The sequence below is a fragment of the Papaver somniferum genome, chromosome 11 (assembly GCF_003573695.1).
Source record: "Papaver somniferum cultivar HN1 chromosome 11, ASM357369v1, whole genome shotgun sequence".
Classification (NCBI taxonomy): Eukaryota; Viridiplantae; Streptophyta; class Magnoliopsida; order Ranunculales; family Papaveraceae; genus Papaver; species Papaver somniferum.
In genome coordinates, this window is record NC_039368.1 from 116,867,076 (window position 1) to 116,880,501 (window position 13,426).

Below are 13,426 nucleotides of genomic sequence, written 5' to 3' on the forward strand. Positions count from 1 at the left end.
GTAGAATTTTCCAAGGAGAAAAGTTGTTCGTCCGGAAAGCGGTCTTGTAATGGAAGTTCTTCTTGAGACATAACAAGTCTACTGAGATGATCCGCAACGGTATTTTCCACACCTTTATTGTCTCGAATTTCTATATCGAACTCTTGTAGCAATAGGATCCATCGGATTAGCCTTGGCTTAGCTTCTTTCTTCTTTATTAAGTATTTAAGTGCGGCATAATCGGAATATACAATAACCTTTGTGCCCACCAAATATGATCGAAACTTTTCCAATGCAAAAACTATAGCCAATAACTCCTTCTCCGTGGTAGAATAGTTGATTTGTGCATCATTAAGGGTCCTCGATGCATAATAGATAACATGGGACAATTTGTCCACTCTTTGACCCAAAACGGCTCCAACCGCATAATCACTAGCATCACACATTAATTCAAATGGAAGATTCCAATCCGGTGATTTGATAATTGGCGCACTTATCAATATTGCCTTTAATTTGTCAAAGGCATCCTTGCATTCCTTGTTGAAGTCAAAAGGTACCACCTTTTGTAATAACTTGCACATCGGCATGGAGATTTTGGAGAAATCCTTGATAAACCGCCTATAGAAACCTGCATGGCCAAGAAATGAACGGATTTCCCTCACCGAAGTGGGATATTGTAAGTTCTTATTAAATCTATCTTTGACTTGTCCACTTCGAGCCCTCGAGAGGACACGATGTGACCAAGTACTATGCTGTGGTTTACCATAAAGTGACATTTCTCCCAATTAAGGACAAGGTTTGTGTCTATGCATCGTTTAAGAACTAATTCAAGGTCGTCTAAACAACTATCAAAAGAATTTCCATAAAAATTGAAATCATCCATAAATACCTCGATGATGCGCTCCACATAGTCCGAGAATATACTAACCATGCATCTTTGGAAAGTAGCCGGTGCATTGCAAAGACCAAACGACATCCGTCTATATGCAAACGTTCCAAACAGACAAGTGAAAGTGGTCTTCTCTTGGTCCTCCGGTGCAATAACAATTTGGTTGTATCCCGAATAACCGTCCAAGAAACAATAATAAGAATGCCCCGCTAACCGCTCCAACATTTGATCAATGAAAGGTAAAGGAAAGTGATCCTTTCGGGTTGCAGAATTAAGCTTTCGATAATCAATGCACACTCTCCAACCGGTTTGAACTCTTGTAGGAACAAGTTCATCATCTTGATTTCTAACAACCGTAACACCGGACTTCTTTGGTACCACTTGTACCGGACTAACCCATCTGCTACCGGATATTGGGTAGATCACCCCCACACTTAGAAATTTGAGTATCTCTTTCTTCACAACCTCCATCATGGGAGGATTAAACCTACGTTGAGCATCACGTACCGACTTCACGTTCTCTTCCATTAGAATTCTATGCATGCACACGGATGGACTAATGCCTTTGATGTCCGCAATTGTCCACCCAATAGCCGTTTTGTGCTCTTTCAAAACTCTAAGCAAACGGTCTTCTTGTACCGGTGTGAGGTTCTTTACAATAATCACCGGAAGCTCATCTTCAACTCCCAAGAAAGCATACTTCAAATGTTCCGGAAGTGGCTTCAATTCTAGCTTAGGCGCCTTCACAATAGATGGTACAAGTAATTCATCATCCATGGGTAAAGAAATATATGAAATATTATCCTTTTTAGCTTCTTGCAATGCCGTCAAGGCACTACACATCTCCACCAATTCCTTGGAGATTTCAACATCCAAATTAGACAAGCCGTGGACGTCCAATTCAATGCTCTTTTGCAACACCACCTCAAGTTCGTCCTTTCGACTCAATTCCACCATTTGTTGCGCTAACGAACTGACCACATCAATGGAGTAAGCGGAATGCACATCACTTGGGTAGCGCATGGCTTCAAATATGTTGAAGTGTATTATCTCCTTATCGAATTCCATAGTAAGTGTACCCTTGTCAACGTCAATCTTCGTCTTTGCGGTCTTCATAAATGGCTTCCCAAGAAGTAAAGAAGTAGATGACCGATTCTCATTGTTGTCCACATCCACCACGAAGAAATCAACCGGAAAAATTAGCTCATTCACTTGCACTAGCACGTCTTCTACAAGTCCCTTAGGATATATGTTATACTTGTTTGCTAATTGGATAATAACTCTTGTATCTTTCAAAGGTCCAAGATTCAAGGTGTCATATATATCGGCCAACATTACACTTATGGAAGCTCCCAATTCAAGTAAAGCATGTTCAAACCTTTTTGTACCAATAGTAATTGGCACCGTGAAACCACCGGGATCCGTGCACTTTGTAGGCATCTTCTTCAATAGCATAGCCGACGCACTCTCTCCAAATTTAGTAATTTCGTTATCAAGCAACCTATCCTTCTTTGTGCATAATTCCTTCATGAACTTAGCATACCTTGGCATTGTCTTGATGGCCTCTATGAATGGGATGTTGATTTTTATCTTCTTGAATATATCCATGAGTGCCTTGTCTTGAGCTTCTTTCTTGGACTTAGCAAAGCGACTAGGAAAAGGAGGTGGAGTAGTGAAACTAGGAACCGGTTCCTTGGATTGGTCGGTTGGTGTTGAATTCTCCTTTGCTGCGACTTCCTCCTTATCTTTGACTACCTCTTCACTAGCTTCTTCATGATGACTTGGACTCTCCACTTGTCTCCCACTTCTTAACTTAACCGCATTAACATTCTCTCTTGGATTCAAAAATGGTTGTGAAAGAAGCTTTGTGGATGCTTGAGATTTCAATAGATGCGCATCGGTTGCCAATTGTCCCATTTGGGTTTCCAAATCCTTAATAGCCGATTCATTCTTTTGTTGGCTTTGTTGTAACATAGAAGTAAGACCTTGCATTCCTTGCATTAACGCATTGAGCTTGTCATCACTCGAAGAATCACGCTCCGACTTGTTGTGGTTGGAATTGTTGTTGAGGTTGGAAGCGTGATTGTCGGAAACCACTTTGTTGCACATATGGATTAGGAGCCGCCGCTTGCTTGTTGGCATAACTAAAGTTAGGGTGATCCCTCCAACCGGGGTTGTAAGTATTGGAGTATGGATCGTACCTTGGCCTTTGATTTGGATATAAAGCATTTACTCGTTCGGTCTCATCATCCGGAATAATTACCGCGGCCATTCGTTGCATTACCCTTTCCATGCTCCCCATCCTTTGTTCAAGGTATGATGATGAATCACTAACTTCATGCACTCGCCTAACTGTTGTTTCTTCTCTTGTGTAGAATTGTTGCGAGTTCGTAGCCATACTTTTAATCAACTCTCTAGCTTGGGTCAACGTCTTGTTCATTAGTTCACCACCACCTTCAGTGTCAAGAAGAGATCTATCACTTGGGTGGAGAGCTTCATAGAAGTATTGGAGTATCATGACGTCACCGAATTGATGGTGTGGACAGCTTGCCACCAATCTCTTGTATCGCTCCTAACATTCATACACCGAATCTCCCACATTTTGCTTCATCCCACAAATCTCCTTGCGAATTTGAGTAGCTTTTGAGGCAGGAAAATATCTCTCGAGGAAAAGTTTCTTCATCCCATTCCATGTGGTGATACTTCCGGAAGGCAAATAATACAACCATTCCTTAGCATTTCCCGCCAAAAAGAACGGGAAAGCTTTCAACATTGCTCCATCCGCATTAGTCTCCGGTGGAAGCATAGCCATGACTATGGTAGAGAAGTCCATAAGATGTTTGTTTGGATCTTCATTCACCATGCCATGAAACTTTGGTAACTCTCTAATCAACCCCGGCTTGATCTCGAAGGTTGAATTAGTTTGGATACACCATTGTTGTGTATCGAGCTTGTGAGAAGCTAGATCCTTGAGTGTACGATCAGCCATTTCTTCTTCGTCTATATCGGAATCTGCGAACTCACTAGATGAAGAAGGAGGAAGCGGAGTGTTAACCGCTCGAAAGAGGTCCTTTAGTTGAGTGCCGGATCGAAGATGTATACCAATTGGACTCGGTTTGCCCTCTTTAAGCATTCACCAAAGATATAGTACCTGAAACAAGATTCTCGAAAACTAAGTTAGATACGATATAGAATCTAACAAAGCAAGAATAAAGCAAAAAGAAAAATAAAACAACTAAAATCGTCCGCTGCTCCCCGGAAGCGGCACCAAAATTTAATGCGTGTCGTAACCACAAAAAATTAATTAATATTTTTCCACCTAATAAACAAGTAATATAATGTAGTCAAGTTCGTTCCCACGAGGAGCAAGAGGTTTTAGTTGTCACAAAAAGGGGGATTGGTTTTATATTTTAAAAACAAAAGAAAGTAAATAAAGCAATTAAAACTTTAAGTTGAAATCAATAAGAGAGATTAGATCAAGGAATCCTTCTTCGTTGCAAAATAATGATTCAAGTTATGTTCTTTTCCACTTTTTATTAGTCACAGATCATCACCAACCGTAGGTAAAGCAGCTAGCTCAGTGCTAAACCCCTAAATCCCTAGTATCACCGGATACGGAAGTTCTCGACTACCAGATTCTATTCACGAAACCACCTAGTAGTAGCTTACTCAAGATGTAATTTAGTTAAACGCATTAAGATTTATGAATTTATTAGGTTGATATTAGTAGTTAGACTCTTAGCTCAAGGTCTACTTGCTAACATTGTTTCCACACACAATTGCTCCATGAAATCCCTCCGCAAGGTCTCGTGTTTGCTATTTATGTAAAGAGTCAAGAAACGATTACTTATCCCCTAACTTTCACTAGCTTTAGATCAATTAACAAATCAATTCAATTTGCCTCCTAAACAATCTATCAATCAACCATGAATGTATAAACATTCATATTAGTAAAAACAAACGATAATCATGTGAAAAACTTCAAAGTAGATTTAAAAACAAAACTCAAAACATGTTAAGAACTAGGAATTCATCCTCAATCAATAAGAAAATTAGCTACTCATGTTTTTGAAATTCACACAAATAATTAAAGGGAGAATTTTTAAAGTTCACACAAAATAATTAAAAGAAGAATTTTGAAAGCAAGCAAAAACACAAGTGTTGTGTGTGTAGAGAGGTGTAAAAGTGTGTGGAGAACTTCTCTATTTATAAGCTTCAATATCCTTGCAATCCTCTTAGGAATAGAATCCCTTTCCTTTTGTAGCTCAAATTCCAAATCCTTGTCTTTGTAAAACTCTTCCACCTTCTCCTTCCAAATTCAAGCCCAGTTCCTCAAACCCATTCCAATTCTAGGTATTCACACCCCATGAGAGAAACTCATACAAAAATCCGTTATTTTGGTCGCCGGGAAAATCCTGGAACCACCGGAAATCAGCCGGGAAAGCCACTGCCGATCACTGGATATACTTCTCCGTCGACGGAATATTCCGTTACGATGCCGTTTAAGTTAACAGTCAAACTAAAGGTCATCGTCAGTCAATCAGGTCAAAGGAAGGGATGTCAGCCGAGTCAGTTATCGAGTCAGCTTCTAACTCGGCTGACTGGTCTGAGACAAGTGAGATGGATCAGTCACTGAGTTGACTCATCATAGGGAAGATTTAGAGAGAGTTTCTTGTTTCAGGTGTATTCCCAGGCCAAGTTCAGGCCATTACTTCTGGTCTTCATCCTGTGACAATCCTATCATTCATCTAGTTAATTTCAAGCACATTCATTCAACCCAGTTGCTGTATTTTAGCCGCAATTCATATAACTTCAGCACCAACAACATTCGTTATCTCGGTCAAGAACTGTACCCAAATCTTCATCAAATCAACAATTCGATCCATCATAATCTTCAATAACAACAACCACTTCCCATGGATATCTCTTCTTCACTCGAATCTGCTGTCTGTAATTCAACCATTAAAACCCCTAATTAATTCCGACAGCAGCAACCAAATCGATTCATAGCCACAAACCCATCTCTGATTCTTCTTCAAATTTCACTTCGATCTCCTCCATCAATCACAAACCCATCTTTTGATTTGAACCATTCATTCTCAATTGGAACCCTAATTTCATTTCAATATTTAGCTGACTCCTATCACAACAACCTTCAAACTGAATCACCACCAGTTGAAGCTCAAGTTCACCAAGATCTTCATTATCAAAATCAGTGACTGCTACCCACTGTGAAATTAATACCACTATCAATTCTTCTCATCTGCTTTGATTCCAAGAAACCAACAGATCCCCTTTTTCCCATTTCTCGATTCAACACCCCATTTAATATCGAGTTCATCAGTAGCATCCTCCTCCAAAACCCTTGTTCTCAATCTTGTAATCGAGCTTAGCTTTACCGTCTCTGGATTACTATTCTCAGCGTCAACGACATCTGCATCTGAATCTTCACCAGCAATATCATCTCTTACAGGTCGACCCATACTCAACAGCAATAACACAAATCAACTCACCCTCGATTTCTTCCAATCAATTGCGCTAACTGGTCTTACTAATTTCTCATTTCCGTGAGCTGTGAACTTCATCTCTTCGTTATCTCTTAAGATCTGCTCTTCAATCTCTCGATTTTTATGCCTATTTTTCGATCTGGTCTCGGCAGTAAACAGCAGCGGCTGCTGCTTTCTTCTTCTAACTTTCAGGTGGTGTAATGAATGGGAGGCGAAAGAAAACCCTTCTCTGATTCTAGGGTTATAGGTAGGGGATGGTTATTTACACCCGGTCACATGTGATGAGGTCTACCCACTTGGAACCCCCTTAACCACAGCTGGATGTATTTAGCACTCCTCCCAACAGTTTCCCCTTAAGCTTGACTGGGCTCCAGATAGTGTTCGCCCATGAAATGACATTTTTGCTCTTTTTTTCTCAAACTGGGTGATTTCTTCTTCTTTTCCTCCGTGTGACTCCAAAGTAGCTATAAAACTCAAAACACACGTAAAATACATAATTCACAAGAAAAATAACAAAGAAAGCATAAACAATAGACAATAAATAGGATGTATTCTACACCCTATCAAGACATCGCTTCATTGTAATCAATAAGGAAGTTATTAGGTATGTTATTTTACTTCAGCAAGAAGGTACAAACATGAGGGATGGTGAAACCATGATGGAACTTCAACAAAGGTGTCGTGTGGAATATCGTCGAATCTACGAAAAAGACTTCCAATTTGGAAGTTGTTTCGAGATTTTAAGAGGGTTTCCCAAATATAATCCAAATATTTATGTTTTAATTACTTAATTGTCTGCTTAAGTCTAAGTACTAAGTTTTAATATATGTCTTACTTTAGTTTAAACTAAAATGTAACTCTAATTAAAATGTAAAATTGAATTAAGAATAAAATTAAGCTTAATTTTCAACAATACGAGTCAAATTTTCAAATTCATTAAACTTCGAATTAATCATTAACAGTCATTTTACAAGACATAAAACTAGACAATAATAATTTGAAATATAAAATTTAAAAATAAAAATTTGGGACAATGTTCTTCATCTTGTTAATCTTCTTCATTTCACAAAACTTCCAATCAATGCGCTCATGAATGGAGTCCTTTGTTTATCTTCTTCTTTGTCTTCAAATTAGTTTTGCCTTGATTTTCCTGGCCTTGAACTTTTCTTTGTCTCTTCTTAGTTGCGGTTTTGACTTGGTTAATATCCAAAACTTGAAGACTTCTTTGTTTTTTTACCTATTTCTTTATAACTATCACATAGAATTAATGGCACCTTCAAGCACTACTCTAGAAAAATCAAATTACGTTGCCGAATAAGGTTGGGTTTGAAATTGTGTCATTTGGGAAAAATTGAAAAAATAAATTAAATTGAGAAAAAGAATGTTAGAGCGCTGCTCAGTCGACCTCGTAAGCGTTGCTATCTCAAGCTTGTTTTTCAAGTTTAGTTGCCAAAACTATAAGTCTTGATTTCTAGTCCACTTATAGCTAAGTATCGGACTAGGATAGTAAGTGTAGTTGAGCTCTAGACTCCACGACATTCATCATGCAAGGACGAAGAACTACTCAAGGAACTGGTAGAACTTCATCGACAAAAAGGTATGTGGAGACTTGAACTTATCTATCACTCAAAAGTCTATATATTCTATCTCCTATCTTGATACAAAAGTCGCATTGCTATATAGACTTCGATTATACGCATCTGCTATTTCGGGACGAGTTTATCTCGCTTATTTATTTCTCTAAATATGTATTGGTAAGCATTTGCTTTGGCCAAGTTCATATTTACTCGTGATGAAAATCATGTTGATTATTTCAATAACTTGAAAATCGCTTTGATCAAAAATAGTTTGTGAATAACAACTATATAACATCCTCTAAGAAAGTTTCAATGATTGAAATGAGAGCTTAGAACATGTAACCATCTTTGGATATAAACATAGTGTGTTCTCACATTCGTGTAAAAGTACAAAACCGGGAACCCAAAGTATGTGTACACGTACGCATACTGGCGGTTGTTGAAAATCCGGGTGAGTATGCGAACCCGTACGCGTACTAGTGGAAAGTTCACGTCCGTGAATTTCTGCTGGAGTTTGAAAGTGAAAAACAAACTCAATCTGGTTACTTGAGTACGCGTACCTGTTCGCATACTTAGGTAGGTTTCTTTCTAAAATCGGTTTATTCATGAACTAAAAAATTTATATAATAAGGAATGCAATCTTTGCAAACCGTTGCTATATTGTTCATGAATTGATTAGAGTGAATCAAAACCAATTTTGCTTCGATTATGTTCTATGATATCTAAGCAAATGAACAATTCTCTACCTAGTTCATTTGAGTCATTTGAACTAGTTATGGTGAACATGAATAAGGTTGATATGAAAGTTCTCATATGGCTAACCGTTGGTTAGATATTGTTGAACCAACTAAGTGTACACGTTTAGGTACGGTTACTCAAACCTAAATGAAGTTACCTTTCATTTGTATATAACAAGCTAAGTTTGATCTAACAGTTGAAAGATATTAGCTTGAATCTTATCAGGTTTTCATCTAACGATGAATATTAAATGCTTTGTTACCAAGGTAACTTAGATTGCAAACCATGATTTGGAGACTATATAAAGGAGAACTCTAGCAACTGGGAAACCTAATCCCCACACCTCGTGTTTGATACTAGTTGTATAATCTAGAGTCGATTCTACTTTAACCTTAGGTTTTTCACAAAACCCTATAGGTTAACGACTTGAAGACTTCATTGGGACTGTGAAGCCAGACCCAACTATTTACTCCGTAGTTGCGTGATCTGATCTTGTTGTTTCTATCGTGATTGAATGTAATTTTAAGATTGGCTTGAGATTTATATCTCCGATAGTAAATATTGAAAAGTAGTCACAAACACCTTCGTCTCATCGTTTGTGATTCCACAATATCTTGTTTCGCTAGTCGATTAAGATTGTTGTGAGGTGATTGATATTTCTAGGTTGTTCTTCGGGAATATAAGTCCGATATATCAATTAGTTCATGTTCACCATGATTTATCAAAAGTCGGAACAAAACTCATAGATATTTCAGTGGGAGAAAGATTTATCTATTCCTGTAGACTTTTCAGTGTGAGACACATTTGTTTATTAAAGTCTTTGACTTTGGGTCGTAGCAACTCTTAGTTGTGGGTGGGATCAGCTAAGGGAATCAAGTGCGTAGTATCTTGCTGGGATCATAGACATAAGGAGCACAACTGTGCCTTGAATCAGTGTGATATTGACTGGGGGTTCAACTACAGTCCAGACCGAAGTTAGTTTGTAGTAGGCTAATGTCTGTAGCGGCTTAATACAGTGTGGTGTTCAATCTGGACTAGATCCCGGGGTTTTTCTGCATTTGCAGTTTCCTCGTTAACAAAACTTCTGGTGTCTGTGTTATTTCTTTTTCGCATTATATTTTGTTATATAATTGAAATATCAGGTTGTGCATTGAATCGATCAATTGGTAAATCCAACCTTTGGTTGTTGATTCAAATTGATTGATCCTTGAACATTGGTTTTTGGTACCGTTCAAGTTATCTCTCTTATATTCAATCGGGGTCGCAAATTATTTGTTTGATTGCGGATTGAGTTGAGAGATTGAGATATAACTCTTTGATATATTTTTCTTAAGATTGATTCTAACTCTCTAGTTGATTCTCTTGTAAGTATAGTGGAGTTAGTCCATACAGATTGCTAAGAGAAATATTGTGTGAGGTTGTTAGACCCCCGCTTTTTCAATTGGTATCAGAGCAGGAAAACACGCTCAAGACCTTATAAGTATGTGTTTATAGCGATCTGACCTTATGGACGGCAGTAATATCTCTGATAACGCAACATCAGTTTAGAGTCACTCTGATGTGTTTCAAAATCCCGAGACATCTAAGAAATCTCTTGTATCTTCTCCTTTGACTGAATCAACCTTCAACTGGGAAAAATTTCTTGATGAACCGTTGGATGATCTTTCAGATGAGAGTGATTCATAAGAAGGACAAAGTATTGATGAGGAAGTCTCTCAATATATCAATCTCTTTGACCATGCTTTGAAAGAAAAGAAGTCAACAGCTTGCTTGGGTAAATATTTGGCACCTCTCTGTCAAGAAAACATAAAGCTGAGAAAACTCTTTAAAGGTTATGATTGTGGGTATAAACTCTTACAATCTACCATTAAAGATCGAGAAGAAGATGTACGCCCAAAAAGGTCCGAATGTGATAATCTTCTTTGAAATCTCTTTGTGTTGAAAGAAAGACTTGCATAATTTGAAGAAAGATATGACTCTCAACAAAAATATTTTAATGACAGAAAACCCAGTCTTCTCGCCAAAGAAAAACTTTTGGAGACGGATCTCGCTGCTTCCCTTGATAAGATAAAATCACTGGAAGAGAATCTGTAAAGATTCAATTCTAGCTCTACAAATTTATCTTCTATGCTTGGAGCATGTAAAGAACATCGTGATATACCTGGTTTGGGATACAAAGGAATATACGCTTCAAGTACTAGTAAGATCAATTTTGTTCACGCTAATGAGAACTCTCCATATGAAAAACATTTTCTAGCAGCTGACGTTCCTAGGAACAAGGATTGTCCACCTTCGAAATCAACTCACACGATAACAGTCAAGAACAATTCCTTTAACTTCTATTATTGCGGAAATAAAGGACATCTTGAAAGGAGATGTCGTTTTCGACTGAGGAATGAAAAACTTCATAACATTCTTGCATGGATGTCTAAAGAAGTAATTAAACATGTCTCTCATCTTGCTGGAGTTGAAGGCATTGTCTGCAATCAAGAAAAATGTTGTGATGAATCATTCCTTGATTATGATTTTGAGACAAAGAACGCCTGTAATTGTAGAAGGAAGAACGTCAGATGGAGAACTGACTCTTTAAATTACTCTGAGAAGAGAAAAAGGCATATGAGGAAGAAAAAAGGTTCAAATTTCTTTACTCTCTCGGAAGAAGGCCTTGAATCCAAAGTGTCTGCTCCAGACTTTATTCATATCAATAATCGAGTCTCGGATCTCAAGACCAGCATAAACAGACTCAAACAGACTATTAAGAAGGAAAGGAAAGCAGCAGTTTCATGTATCCCTTTTTCTCCTCTATTTAAATCACTTTCGACTAATCCTATTGATTTTTCTGAAAATCTTCATGAAGGAAAGAGAGAAGAATATTCTTGATGAGAAAAATGTTCATCAAGATACAACTTGACTGCTCAATGTAGCATCCTTCTTGTAATTGTGGAAGGATGCTTATAATTATCAAGAAGATCTTTTGTCCTGAGAAAGTAGTCGTTGTTATATTATTCTTTTCATTATCTTTTTCCTTTACGTAATGATGATCATAAAACTGTTGAGCCTTGCTCCAGTACTTTACATGATGTAATGTTTTTGATCTTCCACTCTTGAGAATATTTCTTTGTTGATTTCCTTGAAGGACTGTTGTCCTCTTCCCTTTGACCAATTAGTTGTTGTTCATCAACAATTATCTTATGTTCTTTTGAACTAAGTCTGTCGTCAATTTGTTTAGAATGTGTATTTGGGTTTTACGAAGACTACTTCTAAATTTGGGTCCATTAATCTCATGGTCTTGCACCCATAAGTGCACGAACACCTGACCCGTACGGAACATATACGAGTATCTCTAGGGTTTCCTATGAAACACTCATATATATATATATATATATCATGCTTCTTTTGATACATACACGTTGCGGAACGTCAAAAAGTTCCCCGACTTTTTTTGTATGTACAAAATGGATGGATACAACAAGGTAGACGAAGTTGAGAAGGGCAAGGTTATCGAGTTTCACGAGAACCCTGTTTTCATAAGATGCTATCATGATGTTGATCATGAAAACAAACTACCAATTCAGATGTCATCACAACTGGTAGGAAATGTTCTTCGAGATTTTGAGGTCATACGTGAACAACTTGGAATTGCAACAAAGAACCTTGAATTTCTGAAAAACGAACTGAAGAAAGCAACTGATGAACTCATTCATGTTCGATCTCTGGTTGCTGACTATGTTTAATGTTTTTCGAATTTTGTTCTCTAAGAGTTGTTTCTTTTTGTCTAGGAAACTTCTTATAAGCATTTATTCTTGTGTTTTTAAGAAGGATAACTAGGGTTTGGAATAGCCATTATTGTGAGTACACATAGCTATGCCCAACGTTTTCATCTTGCAATTGTTTTTAGATTTATTTATTTAAATTCAAAAGTTGATTTGGAAGATGATTTTGCATTATTAATCTCTATGGTTTTATATATTGCAACTTGTTATAGGATATGTGTGTTTGCGTCCGTGAACTATGATTGTCCCATACGTGATCAAAAGTTAAGTCTTTCATATGTTGATATGCAAGTATTGATAAAAGATTGAATGAACTTTTGACAAATAAAAGATAAGCCTATCATGTCATTCTGAAAATATGGATGGAAGATAAGACGAGCTTTTGTTTACAAAGATTAAGTCTATTATATGTCATTGTGCAAATGGTGATGAGAAATAAAATGAATCTTTGTTTATTCCGCAGTATTGATCTTCCCTGATCCATATTTTATGTAAATATTGTGTGGCTCCGTAAGTTCTCTTATGTGAGCATTTCCGATTAAATTTAATCATAGGTTCTCTTGTAGTTAATTTAATTGAGATTTTTGGATACAAATTCATATTTCATGTGATTTGTTAATGTCCAAAGAAATCCTTCTTTTCTTATGAAAGTAAGGTCGCTCTTGTTTTTCTTTCGGGAATGAAATTTTACGGGGGAGAGTTCTTAATTGAACTTGTGCTTAATTGCCAAATCTTTATGGGGAGTGCGGCCGTGGAATATTATAGGGGTTATCTTGTATCTTTATAAACTTCTTGATGAATGCATTTAGTTTCGACTATATGATTGCGTCTAAAAAGTTGATATGTGTTTTCTTTTGGTCATGAAGTGTCTCTATGGAAATTTCATTAGGATCCACTAGTTTTTGTACCTTTGCCAATTTTATTGACAAAAAGGGGAGAATTAATGTGTAGTTTACACTAAAA